A 14,335-nucleotide genomic window follows, 5' to 3' on the forward strand; every position below is an offset into this window, starting at 1 on the left:
TGATTGAGGAGAGAGAGAGACTTGTAATTTCGTCCTTGTTGCACATGACTCAGATGTAAACTTTTGCTTTATGTCTCAAGGTAGGCAGGCAGAAATCTGTTTACAAACGGCAGTGTCCCTGTTACACTTGGAGAAAACACTTCCGGCATGCCGTCAGCGAACACCTTTTCGGTTGCCAGAAATCAGTCTTGGAGCTGGATGGAGTGCTGCAAGATAGTGATTTGTTGCCCAAATTTCTTGGGCTGGGGCTGCCACCGTGGGGTCTCCGAATGCATCTCTGGTTTCCCGTTTGCAGACACATCCTTGAATTCCTACTGGAATTCTGTTTCTGTAATATCAGAATGTGCAACTTCAGGTTCAGTAAAATATGACTTCTCAAGGGGAGACTTTTGCTTGCCCTAGAGATCCTTTTGTAGCATGGCAAAACAAATTAGACGCTGAGTTGCAGTGGGCCGGGAGTGGCTGGCCCGGGGATTGCACTGAGGTCGCAGGCGGGGGCTTGGCCTTGAGTCCCTGGGCCAGCGGCTCTGGAGACCCTGTGGGCGGGCACGCAGGCTTTCCCTCCAGGCTCTTATCTCACGCACTGCTTTCCTGGTGGTGGTTCGGGAGAGGGGACTTTGGTGCCACATAGTGTCCCTGAGTCTGGGTCCGTCCAGGTTCCTGGTTTGAACCCGATGAGGGTTGCCCTGGCCACTGAACAGGAGGGGCCAACTGAAATCTGGGTGGGGTTGTGGTCTGCTGTAGGGGGCTCCTTAAGTCAGGGAGAAACAAAGGACCCACGAGTACCTCCTCAGTTCCTTGTTTTTGGAATTCCCAAGAGTGAGCATCCTTATCTCCTCGTATTTCTTCTTCTGCCCCATCCGAGGCAGAGACGGTTAGAAAGCCCCTGCTCTTCTTTTTTGCAGGTGGCAAGTTCCCATTAAAAGAAGCTGAGCAAATCTGGTTTACTGCAGCAAAGGTCACATAGTTCCTATTTTTCAATTGTGTGGTGAGTCGGGGCAGTGGTGCCATTAAATATTTTTAGACTCTCAACTAACCTAGCAGATGTTACCTTGGTGAATGCTGTTTACCTGTCTTGTTGGAGTCTCTTTATTCAACATGGAGAGTTTCTAACAGGTCTTATTTTTGCAGTTCCTGCCCACCACGGCTTTAAGAATATCCTTCAGCCAGGAGGGAGCACCGTTGCTTTAAGACTCGCCTGGTAAGGAACCTCCTTTTGTAGTTCGTGGAAGTGGTGTCTGTGTGTGAGTTGGTGGGGGAGCCGGGCTGTCCTCTCTGGGTTGTAGACCCCCGTGCGAGGTGAGAGTTCTCCCAGCTGCTCTTTCCTCTGTGGACTGAGGTGGGCCATGGAGAAGATTCCGGATTCAAATGTTCCTGGGATCCAGCATGGGTCCTGGGTCTTCTGGGTGGGATGAATATGTGATGTCCAGATGTGCTCAGGAAGTCTCAGGATGGGTCATAGATGGGGCAAAGGCCTGTGTGGTGGATTTCTTTCTCTCTTGTGTGACATCCTTTGAGTCACGGTCCGCTGGCCGGCAGCTGGAATGAGAGCTGGTGAGCTGGTGGGGCTGCTGCCCAAAGCCAGGTGGCGGCTCTAAGTACCGCCCGCAGTCAGTTTCCGTGTCACTCACCAGGTGGATCAATGGCCTGGCCCAGTCTTAGAGGAAGCCTGTCCCAGAGCAGCTCTGTGTTCGTCACCTCAATCAGACTCAAGATCACAAACTCAGTGATGGAGTGTTTCCCCAGCATAGAAGCTGATAAAACCCTAGACTACAAACGAGGGGCCAGCGCTCGTATCTGAGGCTGCCCCGTACCTCCGTAAACTCACCCTCAGATCGAATTCTGACCATGGGCTTCACAGGTCACTACATAAACCAGGGAAATTGAAAGCAGAATTATGCACTCAGAAATTAATTTTATGTTGTATCGAATATATATTTTTTTATTGTGGCTTTATCTTGTTGGAAAAGTGCTTTCTTCTGATTTTGTGGATATTACTGACCGTGGATTACTTTTATTTTGGTTTTTACACAACAGTTATATTAGAAATTTGCTGTTTTATTCTTACCTTCTTAGTAAAAATCCTTTTATCACACAATGGGTAATTTATATCCATTACCAGGCCTTTCAATCCTTTTCAGTGGGGCTGTCAGCGCCGTTGGCACAGTGATGATTAATGTGATCTAATAATAGTGTGCCATTATATTACCTTAGTAAAACATGTACCAACATCCTATTCGGATCTACCAAATTCATAGCTTCCTATAATATTTTTGTTGAAAGACAGGATTACTATTTTTCAAAGCTGATTTTTTCCCCTTTAACATATTTAATGAAATTCACAACTCTTTGCCTTAGTAATCCGGGCATTTGGCTGGGCTCGGCGGGTGAGTTGGGCGTCTGTAGGCACTGCCGTGGTTCATCAGGGAAAGGATGGACGGGCCCGGGATCTGCCAGAGAGATTGCTGTGTTTCTGTGGGGCCTGGGTAGTTATGCCTTGAAGAAAAAAATTGCTGGGTTTCCAGTCCCTTCTGACACGTAATAAGGAAGGTGTGCTTAAGATCAAAAGGCAAAAGAGTGAGTAATTTGGCTCAAAGGCTCCTTTCTTCCCTCCCCTGTTTTATCCTCTCCTCTGTCACCTGCCTCGTCTTCTGGGGAAGAGGAGGAGTGGCAAAGCCAGGGGAAGCAGCTTCAAATCTCTTTCCTGGAAGTGCCCCTTCCTGCCCCACCCTTGCTCTCTCAAGCTCTGGCGTACCTCCTGGATCTGAGATGGGGTTTCTCAGCCTCGGCACTAGTGCTGTCTTGGGTTGGGTAGCTCTTTGCTGTAAGAGCATCTTGTGTCCTGTAGAATGTTTAGCAGCATCCCTGGCCTCGTCCCACCAGAGGGTGGTTGTATACCCTCTCCCCACCTTGTGACAACCAAAAATGTCTCCCAAAATTACTAAATGTCGCCTTGGGGGCATACTCGTACCATTTTGAGAACTACTGGTCTAATGTGATAGGAAATAAGAAGATTTTTGGGGGTGTGGGGAGATTCCAGTTGGAGTTCCACAGTTTTGTGATACTGCTTGGGGCGTCCTCGGCTCTGGGAGAGAGGTGATGGCTACGCTCTGCATCCTTTCCCTGGCGGAATTATAGCCCTCTTACTTCCTTCTCCCCTCCGCTCTGTCATGGAGCCTGGCCCAAGCGAGGGCCTGAATCAGCTCCTTCAACTTAAATCCCATTATAATCACGCTCATGATTGAGAACATTCCACCTTTTCAAAGGGCTTTAAAATCTGTGTCAACCAAGGATGACATTATTGTAGTGTGGGTGAGATTGTATGCAAACAATTACACACTCAAATTGAAGCCGGGAGGTTTGTCCTATCCTGGCGCCTCTGTGATGTGGCTTTCACCAGCACCTGGGCCCCCCCAGCCCCGGAAACCTCTAGCAGCAAAACACATGGGCAGAAATGGGTTTTGCCCTTGATATCACTCACCTCTGAAAGCAGCTTGAATATTTGGGCTTCTTAAGGCTAGAAGGTGGGGGAGGAAGAAGAGATTGTTGAGACAGGAGAGAGAGAGAGAGCGCCTTGTTTTTGATTCAGAACAAAGATTACTGCTGCAACATTGGCTTGAAATGTGCAATCAACTGAAATCAGGAAAAGTATTTTGAATACAAAATTTATATTGAAATACTTGAATCTTGATACGTGTGCACCCCCATACATGTATATATTTAAATCAAAGACAGAGAAGATGAGAAATAAAGCTTTTGTCATAACAATATTGCCTGTAGTATTTGCCCTCAAATGATGCTGCCACATTGGAATACATTTTTGTACCATTAGCATTTCCATAAAAGACACTCTTGTTTGTTTTTACAACTGATCCTTGAAAACAACAGATGAGGAAATGGCTCTCATTTACCTTTGTGTTAGGAGGATTTCAAATACATTGTGATGTTTGGTGCAGGAAGCCTTTTGGTGACCCACTCCTTCTTTACTGGTTTCTGGTCTGTCTCCCTGCTACACTGTAAACCTGGAGAGAGTACGGCCTTGTGTGTTTTGTTCAGTGTTATTTTCCTAATTCCTGGAATGGTCTCTGATGCATAGTAGGTTCTCAATAAAACTTTGGCAACTTGAATGATTAATAGGTGGATGGATAGATGGATGAGTAGGTGGATGGATGGGTGGATGAGTGGGTGGATAGGTGGGTGGATGGACGGATGGATTAGTGGATAAGTGGATGGATGGATGGGGGGATGGAGGGGGGATGGATGGATGGATGGGTAGATAGACAGGACTCTATCTTAAGCCCTAACAAAACCTTGGAATAGTAAACCCAGTGGTCTTAATGAAATTCCACTTTTTACCATCTCTTCATCCCCTTACCCTCTCAAACTTTTTTTTTTTACACATCAAAATGGTCAGTTATAGAAAGGCATTCTCATTATCTCTTCTTTTCAATTGCTTTTTAAAATAGCAAAAATTTGTCTAGGACTGTGCCAGGCAATCTCTGTAAGCTGAAGCCACATGGGTGCCTTGTCGTAAAAATATCTTTAAAAATCCCCAAGGGCACATACACAGATGACTGGGACTGAAGACATGGAGGCAGAGTAGGAGAAGGTGACTCCTTTCAAAGTGGGACATGGGCAAGGAATTTATGAGGCTCAGAAGACCTCCTGTCCAAATGACTGGTTGTGCGTCTCCTGGGAAAGACTCTCTAATTTATAGTGTATTTCTTGTTCTTTTAGAGGCTCTTGTGTGTCCTCTTCTGACTCACCAGGCTTGATGTCTGTGGGACTGACTGATGCTCAGCCATATGGGATCAGCCATCTTGAGGAAATAGGCTGAAGCTCTGGGAGGTGGCGCCCCCTAGTCCAGCATGGCTGGTACCTGGCGATTGGAAATCTTGTTCCCAGCAATGAAGATAAAAAGTCGCCATACCTTTGACTTTTAAATTATTGAATAATGGACACTATAGCGGTACCAGGCAGAAAATAATAAAGAAGAGAGAGATAAATGACCTCAAGACCTGGTAACCTATAGCAAAGCTACGGGCTCTGGAACCAGATTTCCTGGGCAGAACCCTGGCTTCCACTGCTCACCAGCTGTATGACCATATGTCAAGGGACAGCCTCGTTGTGCCTCAGTTTTCTCATCTGTACAGTAATGACAATATAGTAGATTACACAGGTAATCTGTGCAATTCACTGAAAATAATGCCTGGCTCAAAGTGAGCATTTAGTAAATGCATGTCACTGTTGTTATTAGTATTTTCATTTTCTCTGTTTAGTCATCTTTTCCTTTTCTCCCTCTTTATTCAAGATTAAGGAAAGTATACCCATTCACATAATTAGCCTTTTCCCCTCAGACTCATACTAGAGCTAGGAACCCCAAGACGTTGCCAGGCATGTGGTCTTCCCAGCACCCGTGGGGCCCGTGGTTAGTAAGTTCAGAGAAAGTCAGACAGGGTGGTGAGTTTCCTAAGTCAGCTTCCTCATCCCATTTTCTTTGTGAAGGAGCATTGTTGACACACCACTGGGGGTTTGGGGTTTATTTGGTGTTTAGGGAGTGCATTCCTGGGATGGGGGCCATGTGGTCATGGTGGGTGTGGACAGTCAGCTTTTAAAAGGAAGGGGAGGTCCGTGGCTTTTCTCTTCCACCCCCTTGCAAGTGAGACAGCTCTGCATCATGGCCCAATTTTATATTTTTAGCATCCACTGAAATTTAATGTTTTGCTTTTGGTTTATTATGTATGCAAGTATCTTGCTGATAAATTACATGTGTAATTGTACCATCGTAACCACTGCTAGTCAGTGACAACATATAATTAAACTCACCCTTGTAGTCATTGAACTTTTCTGTCCCTGACGAGATCATTGACCACTCCAAGGAGGGTGTGCCTCAGTGTGTGAGCCATGCAAGTGCCTGTGTGGCCTCTGCGCCCCCTCCCGGCCCATGGGACACCCCCGTGCACCCCGGGGCATGCCTGCACACATGCACTCGTGGACTTCCTTTCGACAGCGGTGTGCGGGATGGAAGGGTTGGGTTGTAGGTCCTGGGGTGCCTCTCTCTACTTTTGTGTCTATTCCCAGATGATTATTGGCCCCAGAGTGGATGTTTGGTAAAGACTTGAATGAATAAATCTTAGAAATCTCTTCATTTGCCTCTGAGCGCTCTCTTCACATATAACCCCAATACCCTTCCACTCATGTCCTTTCTAGGGGATGTTTACTGAGCTGCTCTCGTGCCCTATGCCTGGGGTTGGTGAATCACTGCCTGGGGTCCCATTGGCTCACTGCTTGTTTTTTTTTTTTAACATTTAAAAACACTTTGAAAAATTGTGGTGAAACACATATAACAGAAAATTTACTATCTTGACCATTTTTAAGTGTACAGTTCAGTGGCATTAGCTACATTCACATTGTTGTGCAACTGTCACCACCATCTATCTCCAGGACTTTTTCGTTGACCCAAACTGAGATTCCATGGCCGGTAAACAATCCTCCTCATTTCTGTCCCCCTAGCACCTGGCAACCACCCTCCTACTTCTGTCTCTATGAATTGCACCTCTGGGGACCTGATATGAGTGGAATTGTACCGTATTTGTCCTTTTGTCACTGGCTTATTTTGCTTAGCATAATGTCCTCAAGGTTCACCCGTGTTGCAGTATGCGTCAAAATTTCCTTCTTTTGTTATTATTCATCTATGATATTCCATTTTGCGTGTGTGTATTTGTGTGTGTGTATACCTATATACGCACACACACAAATACATATATATATGCACCACACTTGGGTCGTCCATTCATCCGTTGAGGGACGCTTGGGTTGCCTCCACCCCCTGGCTATTATGAATAGCGCTACTATGAACACGGCTGTACAAACATTTCTTCAAGACCTTGCTTTCAAGTCCGTTTATATACCCACAAGTGGGATCGCTGGATCATATAGTAATTCCATTTTTAATTTTTTTAGGAACTGCTGTCTTGTTTCCCATGGCAGCTGCACTTTTTACATCCCCACCAACAGTGCGCAAAGGTCCACATCCTCGCCACACTGGTTGTTTTCTGTTTCCTTGGTGGTCGCCGTCCTCACGGGTGTGAGGTCGTCTCTCATTGTCATTCTGCCTCTTTTTGTGTAGCCTGTGCGTGAAGAGTGGCTTCTACATTTCTCAATGATTGAAAAAAAAAATGTTTCGTGACACATGAAAATGATATGAAATTCAAATTTCATTGTTCATAAATAAAGTTTTCTTGGCGCACGGGCACTCCCGTTCATTCTGTCTCACTGGCGGCTGCTTTAACGCCCTAATGGCAGAGTTGGGTAGTTGGGACAGAGACCATGTTGTCTGCTCAGCCTAAAATATTTCCTACGTGGCCTTTTACAGAGAGCATTGGCCAACTCTGCTCTGTGGTAAGAGCTTGCTACCCCTTATCTTGTGTTATCCCCTTGGCACCCTACTTTCCAGACAAAGAAACTGAGGCTCAGCAAAGACAACTAACGTGCACAAGCCACACGTCTGAAAATGGCTACCCCAGGATGCATGTGCCTGTCCTGTGACTCCATGTCTTGCCCTCATCACCATCACTGTAAATGTAATCATTAGGAGAGTTCTCTTTCCAGCGAGCACTTACTGAGGTTTTAGTAAGCCTGAAGTCAGGTCCTAGTTGAAAAAAATAATTGCAATTACATTAAGATGTAATGTCATTGGTAGAGGTGGCAAATTGAGGGAGAGAATGAAGATGGGAGGCAGTGCGAGGTGACCTGGACTCCCCTTCATTCCCCATATTGAATTCTAAGACCCTGCCCTACGCTGCATGGCAGGACCAGCTTTCAGCTCTGCTGAAGAAGGGGTTAGTTTCAAGAGGCCTGCGTGTCTACATGCACAGCTTTTCCTCAGGATTAGAAGAAAAGCTAAGCCAATCGATAACTTCTTCTCACATTAAAAAAGTGAATTATTTCCCTAACCCACAGAAAAGAAGACCCAGGGAGCGGGGAGAAGGCCTTAAATGATTCTTTTCCCTCTGTTCTTTGGCTCGCACGTTATCTGGGATGACTCCTGGCATAGAGGTCTGTGGCTGGCCCCACGTCTTTTTTTCCAAACCTGGAGAGCTGCTTCCTGTTTTTCAGAGACTGGCTTGGGTCTCTGCCTCTTTGCCTCTTGGTCTCAGATGGTCAGTTGTTGCTCATGAGGGATCAGGTGGTTGTCTCTCTCTGCCTCCTCCCCTCCTTGCCACCCTCTCCATCCACCAGGATGTGTGGACTACAAGGAACCTTCTCATATTTCTCCACACAGAGGACAAAGCGTGGATAGTTATTTGTTCTTTCTTCAACAGAGAGAAAACTTGTAGTTGATTTTACGTATTTGTGTGCATTATGGAAATAATCCATCAATCCAGGTATTTAGGGTCTGTTGAGGGGCTCCAGGGAACGGTCGGTCCTGAGTCCATCTCAAGCAGAGATGTGGTTCTCCTTTTGTGTTTGGGAATGCGTGACATTGCCCCTCAATACCGACTGTCTTTCGACAATAGGCTTTGCGCAGTCGCACTGTGGAGCACAGCGGCGTTGTTCATGATCTTTTGGCTGTGGGTTAAGCCCGGCAGAGCTGGACTCCTACCCTTACAGTTTTCTGGCTCAGTTCATTTTGTACAAAGGAAAGTATGATAATCTGAGTTGTAGGATGATAATGTGATCGGCATGATAGCACATTGCGAGAAAGACAGCAATGACTTTGAAAGATGTTGAGTTTCAGCCTTGAAAGTTTGCGGTGATGCCTCAAGCAGCAGGAGGCATGTTCCTAGGCCGCTTGGTAAGTGTTCAAGGAATGAACTGGTCTGGTGACTCCATTGTGCCTGAGACTAAGTAGGAGAGATGAGTGATGGCATATGTCCACGTATTTTGGAAATGGGCATATCTGTGACTGTTTTTCTGTTTAAAGATGAAGTTTGGGTCTTGGCCAGGTCTTGGTGTCTGTCTGCTCACAGCCCAGTAGGTGGTGGGAGCTCGGCCCACAGATTCATCTGACTTTGGCTGTCCTGCCTCTTCTGACTCTGGCTGCCCCCTTCTCTCAGTTGTTCTGCTGACCAGCAGCTAAGCCTTATTGAGGGTCCCTGTGCTCAGCCCTGGTGGGTGGGGTGTGGCCCCCAATGCTGAGGAGCTGGTAGCCCAGAGGGGAGGGAACTTTGGCTGGAGTGGGGTGTGTGTGTGTGTGTGTGTGTGTGCGCGCGCGCACGCACGCACATGTGTATTTGTCAGGTTGGTAGTGGAGGGGTGTATGTGTTAAATTTTCCCCACGCCAAAGCCATTGTTATTTTCTTCCTGAAATACTGCAAGAAGATAGTAAAGTTTTCCTCACGTTTGTGTGTGGATTGTTTCATGTCTAAAAACAGCTAATAGCACAAAATGATGCTCTTATGGGTAAGCTGGGCTCAAGAGTAGAGTTTTTGATCCTTAACAAAATATAACTTGAGACAATGTCCACAGTAAAAACTTACATAGGGCACATGCTGGAATCATTCACCAAATTTTATTTCTCTTCTGCAGGCCCCAATATGTATGTGTTTAAATGTGACTTCAGTGTTTCTAGAAATGTGACATCTCAAATATTATCAGGCCTCGAGTAGCAGGACAGTGAATGGCAGACCCCCTGGAAGAGGTTTTGAGGGTTTGCAGACCACCCAGCAGGAACCCTTGCCACCCCCACGTCCTCCTCAGCTCCTGCTTCCTCCACTGGGGCAGCCTCCTCCGACCACCGAGGCCTCAGGGACTGAAGGCTGAGAGAGGGTTCCGAGGGAAGGCTGAGGCAAGCGTGCTCGGCTGGAGGCTGTGTGGGTGTGGGAAGGAGGCTGGCCCAGGCCTGAGGGGGCTGCTTCTGATCCTCCACCTGCGGTAGTGATGAGGGTAGCCGTGCAGCCTCAGGTGCCCACCTGGGGCATGAGTGGTTTGGATCACATGGTGTCTAAGGTGCTCTCCGGGCCTTAAACAGAGCCGCCTGGACCAGGGTGTCAGTAATGGACACACACATCGCCCGGGGATCTTGGTCACGTGCAGATTGTGACTCAGCAGGTCTGGGGGACAACCTGTGAACCTGCCGGGCTCCCAGGCCATGTGGCTGCGGCTGCTCCTCAGAGCACACTGAGAGTGGCCAGAGCTCGGACGGTGACTACTTGACTAGAATCCCTGGGGAGCTGCTGAGACCGGACGCCACCCCAGACCAATCAAATCAGGAATCTCCATGGGGGAGAGCGGGGAGGCTGCCCACCTGGCCGGAGGGAGGGGCTGCTGGCAGAGCAAGCGCAGTGGATCCCCAGCTGGAGTGGGCATCGCAGTTGCCTAGAGGGCTCGTGGAAACACAACTCTGGGCCTCAGCCCAGACTTTCTGATTCAGAAGGTCTGAGGTGGAGGTCCAAGAATTTGAATTTCTACTCAGTTCCAAGGCGCTGCCCATACTGCTGGTCCAGGGACTGCGCTCGCAGAGCCACTGGTCTGACGTCATCACCTGAGTTGGTGGTCGTTGCACAGACCACGAGGGAGTCGGTCTAGGATACCCTGGAGGCCCCAGGACACGCCACCCCGCCCATCCAGGGTCGCTCCGTACGCGTCTGTTTTGCACAGGGAGCTTCCTTGGTAAGCTTTCGTTTGAAAAAGATTTGTCGGTAGAAAATCTTGTTTCAAACCTCTGAAGTAAAGGCAAGACTTTTAATCTTGGGGATGATGAATATTTATTCTCCAACTGAGAGAAAAACTAGGCAATTCCTTGGTCATTTTCACTGCTGGACGTGGCCATTTTCCTCTAGTCCTGCCCCGTCCCGCGGCCAGTGTTTCCTGTGCTCTCTCTCCCCTCTGAATGCTCACACCTATTGGGAGGCCTTCGTGGGGCCTGGCCTGGTGTCGGGCACCTCAGCTCATGGTGGAATCAAATGTGGGCAGCTGTTAGTGCCTGTTGACTATTTACCAAGTGCCAGGCACTGTCCTCATTTTATATGCATGATCTCATTTAATTCTTGTAACGACCTCATGAAATAAGTATTGTCATTATCTCATTTTGTGTGTGTCCCAAGTATCTGATGCTGCCTCCCAGATTCAGGCAGTGCAGATGAAAGCGGCCGTCATTTAGGCTGGAGGAAAGGAGAATTGCTGTTGGTAAGGGCAGAGGAGCGCTGAGGCCAAGACTCGTCCTTGTTGGTGTTTTGGGAAGAGAGCAGAGCAGGGCCCCGTCGGCCCTGCAGGGCCAGGTGCCCACTGTCCAGATGATGGGCTTGGGCCATGTGACAGAGCTCAGAGCCCCTGGCTGCCCAGAGCGGCTGGCCCCTCGGAAGAGGTCACCATGGCTGTCTTTCTTGGTCACAGGCCCAGATGGCCAAGGCCTCCTGGGGAAACGGGCCAGTGAGCTTCCTCATGGGTGAGGCCCTCTTCCTTCAGCCTTTAACTGTGCGGAAGAGTCTGGGAGGAGAGTCTGGGAGCCAGCCAGGGAGAGGGGTGGCTGGATGCCTCCAATGTGCAGGTCCTACTGTTGTGGCTGCTGCTTCTAACCGCAGAGCGCCGGCTCAGCCAGTCCTCTGCCTGCTCCCTGAGCCGGCACCCTGGGGGATCAGGGACATGTCCAACACAGCAGGTTCTTCTGAGATGTCTTGTTAGAGCTGGTTTCTTCTCCCTGCTCACCTAGCGTGCTCGGGTCAGAGGTCGTGGGGGAGGGAGGCATATATGGACATGGGGTTTTCCAAGCGGCATCTGGGCGCTGTTGGTGGGGGGCGCTGCAGCATCCTTTAGCTCTCAAGCGAGCCACCTGCTGTCATGCTTGTCCTTGCGCTGGGCTCCCCTGATGTGACTTGAGCCTGAGAGTCTACAGCTGCCATTTGGTGGCAGAGAGGAGAAGACGCGAGCGCATAGCTTGGTGGACAGAAGCGTACTGAGGAGGTGTTTGACGTGCCCGTGAGCAGGAGCGAGGCCCCAGCCCACGAAGGCCCTCCCAGTGGCCTGAACTCTGCTGCTTCCCTCCTGCTTCTTGTACTGAGGCCCCCTCACGAGACTTCCAAAATTGCCCTGCAGCCCAGTCCAACTTCCAGCCCAAGCATCTTCCTCCAGGTGTCGGCGTTCCATCTTCAACCTTCAACTAGATGGGTCTAATGAAAGATTTGGTAACTCTACCCTGATGTGATTAGGCATCTTATTACCAAAGTCTTTCTAGAAGCAATCACATAATGTCTGAGTATGCCCAGCAAAGATATGCGTGGGAAAGTTTACATCCAGCTTAACAGAATTTCTAGGTAAGTGCTATTCTTAATAGAACACGTTTGACCCCAAGCCACTTCTTTTTTGAACTCTTGAGGGTTTTATGACTGAAATTTAAAAAAATTGCTCAATGCAGGTGGCTGTCACGTTCTGAAACGGAGCTGTGTCTTGTGAAGAGGAGCTAAATGTCCCTGCAGCAGAGACGCAGGTGCCACCTACGGGGCAGGTGGGCCCCGTCTGTCCCAAGGGTCAGTGCAAGGGTGTAGCTACAGGGGGCGCTGTGCGGATATTGTCCTAGAGTTTGCAGAGCAGACGGCAGCTCAGGTACAGGGTTGGCCACGTATGGGTGAAGCTCCTCCCAGGTACCCCTTTCTCAAGGCTGGTGAAAGCCAGGCGGGGAGTCTCTGCTCCATTATCATGTGTATACATAGCACAGGGAGCATGGGAGCCAGGCACCAGGAGCCTTCTGGTCCTATAGAGCGACTTTGTGAGCTGAGCTTTCTACACAGACCTCATGCCCACCGGAATCCCACCGGGTCCTCCCAAGAACCTTTTTCCTTGAGGATAGTGAGTTAATTCTGGACGCCCATTAGAAATCAAAGATACGTCACGACACTCGCTGAGTCAAGCCCGGCCTGGCCTCTGGGCTGCATCTGCAGCAGGAGAGGCGTGCAGGGTGTCCCTCTGCAGTCACCCTCCACATCGCTCCTGTGCAGGGCAGGGCAACCGTGCTCTTCCCTGAGCTTGTCATGCGGGGCAGAGGACCAGGGAAGCTGAAGGGGGCCCTGGCCCAGAACGTGCCGTTGGAGCTTCACTTCTTGGTCAGGGTTTCTCCGACCGAGAGGGAGGTCTTCTGCGTGTCAGGGTGGGCCTCTGTCCACCATCCTGCTCTCCAGTCTCGCACACAGCCTCTCCTGATGGCCATTTGAGTGAGAGTTTCCTTGTGCTGGCAGCTCTGGGGCGGGGCCCTTGACATGTCAACTAGGGCAGAACTGTTTGCTGACTCCTTCCTCCTCTTTCATGCCGAGGAGACTCTTTAGGGATCTGGGAGACGTGGGACCAGGGAACATATGGTCGTGGTGGTTTAAGAATTACCGGGATGACCTGTGTCACGTGCAGGTCCCCAGGCCCAGACCTGGAGGTGAGCTGGTCTGGAAAGGGCCTGGGGTTCTCCACGTCTCACCAGCTCCTCTGGCCATGTAGGTGCGGGGTTATAGTCACACTGATCCTGAATTTTAGTGGGTGGACAGAGCCCCAGCCTGGACTTCAGAAGACTAGATTTCGGTGGCTTCTTTCTTCTTCTCAGCTCAGGGACTTTGGGTCAAACATTTTGAGTTCCTGGACTTCAATTTTCTCACCAATAAAAAGAGAAATTAGGTCTATATAATTCCTAAGAGTCCCTTCAGTTCTGAAGTTTAGCCCATTACAAACAAGCTGCATTTTAGGCCTGGCAGGTTACGTTTTCTCACCAAGGGGGCTGGAAAAGAAAGAGAATCTGCATCCTGAGAGCGTGGGCTTTGTGGGGTGAGGCCAAGGTGGTGAAGGTGCCCTCTGTGAGGGAATCATCGGTATTTATTGAAATCACTGATTTTAATCGCCCTGGATGCTCCTTTGATAAAAAATTATAATCCTCTGTAAATTAGGAATACCTTGAAATTCGCAAATTCTATCACTTTTGTGATTGGCAACATTAAATGGCAAGAGCTCATTTAAATAAGCAACATCTGGACATTATTATTTTTAGGGATTTTTCATCTGTTGATTTAGAATCTGGGGCCTTTATGAATCTTACATGAATATTCTTCTATATTCACATCCACCATCAACACACAAAGAAATAGCCAAAAAATACCGTCCAGTGATTCTTTGATGTAATGCATGTGTTTTTTAAATAACAAATCCATTGTGAGTGAGAGAAGATATCAAATATGCTGCCCGTGAGTGTAGATGGAGAGAGCAGCCTGATCTTTGAAAAGCCAGAATAGCCTAAGAATTCAAAGCTGCGGTACTGGAGGGTTTTGATTTTATATATAATAATATAACATTTTAAAATAACACTATGATTTTGGACTGATGATATCAGAATATAGTATTCACTATTTCTCAGAATAATCCA

General features: G+C 48.5%; 1 protein-coding gene across 26 annotated transcripts in view; it reads left to right on the plus strand.

Annotated features, from left to right (window-relative positions):
• ZNF536 (zinc finger protein 536) overlaps positions 1-14,335 on the plus strand; it is a 420,129-nt gene that overhangs the window by 50,575 nt on the left and 355,219 nt on the right. For 20 of the 26 annotated variants that reach the window (XR_011543678.1, XM_070632485.1, XM_070632480.1 and 17 more), the window contains one exon: positions 1,132-1,201. The exons of the other annotated variants lie outside the window; for them this stretch is intronic. The gene's annotated coding sequence lies outside the window, so the exon portion shown is untranslated. The remainder of the gene's footprint in view (positions 1-1,131; positions 1,202-14,335) is intronic. 26 annotated transcript variants of the gene reach the window in all.

Source organism: Equus przewalskii, chromosome 9 (assembly GCF_037783145.1).
Source record: "Equus przewalskii isolate Varuska chromosome 9, EquPr2, whole genome shotgun sequence".
Lineage (NCBI taxonomy): Eukaryota > Metazoa > Chordata > Mammalia > Perissodactyla > Equidae > Equus > Equus przewalskii.